A 1,607-nucleotide genomic window follows, 5' to 3' on the forward strand; every position below is an offset into this window, starting at 1 on the left:
TCATGGAGCTCTCAGCCTAGTGGGGGCACACACACACACACACACACACACACACACACACACCACACACACAACAGCCCTCTGACACAGAGGCAGGAAGAGATAAGTGCTGCAGCAGGGGACGGGGTGGGAAGTCCAGGGAGGGAGAGCTCCACTCTGATAGGGACCTTTGGGGAGGCTTCTCAGAGCACTGAGGGACGGGCAAGAAGCAAGAAGGGAGAGTGTCCCAAGCAGGTAGTTTTGGTCAGGTTCTGGGCTTGCAGGTGAGACAGAGGCATCGTTACATGGTTTGAAGCGATATGCGGTGTTTCAGGCATCAGTACTGCCCAGCCTACACCCCAGCGGGCAGGATACCTGGGGAAGGGGCTTCTAAGGTCACTCCAGTGAGAAGGAGAGGGAAGAGGGGAAGGGAACCCACACTCCAGAACTTATGGGACTTGGGGGTTTCAGAGGGGTTGTTTGTGCTTGAAAGAGAAAGGGAAGGTGAGGGGTGTTTGGGGAGAGAAGGGAAAGGGTGAGCATTCTCCTCAGGAAGATCTGGGACCATCCGGAAATCTAGGGACTTGGGGGCTAACACTGAACTATGCTGCGTGATACTGAGAAGGTCATGCAACCTCTCTGGGCCTTAGGGTCCCCACCTCCACACAAATGGAGAATTTAGGATGGAGAGATTGACGAAGCTAGTGAGTTTCTGGGAAATCCAGAAAGTATCTCTGTGAAGCAGACTCAAGGGCAGGCTCCCCGTGTGGTGGAGAGGCGGCTTGGTTTGGGTGAGGTCTGTGAGCAGGAACGCACGCAGACAGAGGAGTCGGGACCGGTGTTCTAAGGGAGGGGAGTCCTCACTGCTGGATGCCCAGGTTGTGGGGAGGGCATCTGGAGGTGAGTCGGAGAGCAAGGTTGGCTCCAAAGGCTCCCCTGGCCTCCCTCTCACCTTCCCCCGGGAGTGGGGCAAAAGATGAGAGAATGCCAGGGTTCTCTTCTCCACCTGGCAGCTGTGAGATTAAAAGGGAGGTGGCTTCCACGCACAGCCATCGTCTGCTCAGGTATGATTTTGAGGGTGTGGGGAGACCCCTCCTCCCCGGCCCAAAGTCATGGCAATATCAATCCCTTTTCCTATCCAAGACCTCACAGCTAACAATGCTTTTTGTGTACATGCATTCATTTTATCTCCACCATAACCCTAGTGGGTAGCTAGAGAGGTGACATAAGACTCCACTTACGGATAGCAAACCGAGTCTCAGAAAGATGAGGGGAACTTACTCATGGACACAGCTGGTGAATGGCTGCCCCAGGACAAACCCAGGCTTGCTGACAACGCCGCGGCAGCTGTAGCTGAAGCCTGACACCCACAGGTAGGCTAAGCGTTGCTTGTTACATGTACAAATGCAGGTGACCCTACGAGGGGTAAACCTTGAGCCATTCACACCTTAGTATGAATTCGTTTTTCCCACTGAACACTTTCTTTACTCTGCCAGAGAAAGAGGAGGTTAGGGTTTGAGAGGTTGAAGAAAAACCCTTTTCAATGAGGCAGAAAGGGAAAAACAATTTTCTACAAATTCCATTGACTTTCTGTTTTTTCCCAAGGCTAAGTTCTTTGAGCCACAGAG

This window comes from Lipotes vexillifer, unplaced genomic scaffold, assembly GCF_000442215.2.
Source record: "Lipotes vexillifer unplaced genomic scaffold, Lipotes_vexillifer_v1.1 scaffold1122, whole genome shotgun sequence".
NCBI classification, from domain to species: domain Eukaryota; kingdom Metazoa; phylum Chordata; class Mammalia; order Artiodactyla; family Lipotidae; genus Lipotes; species Lipotes vexillifer.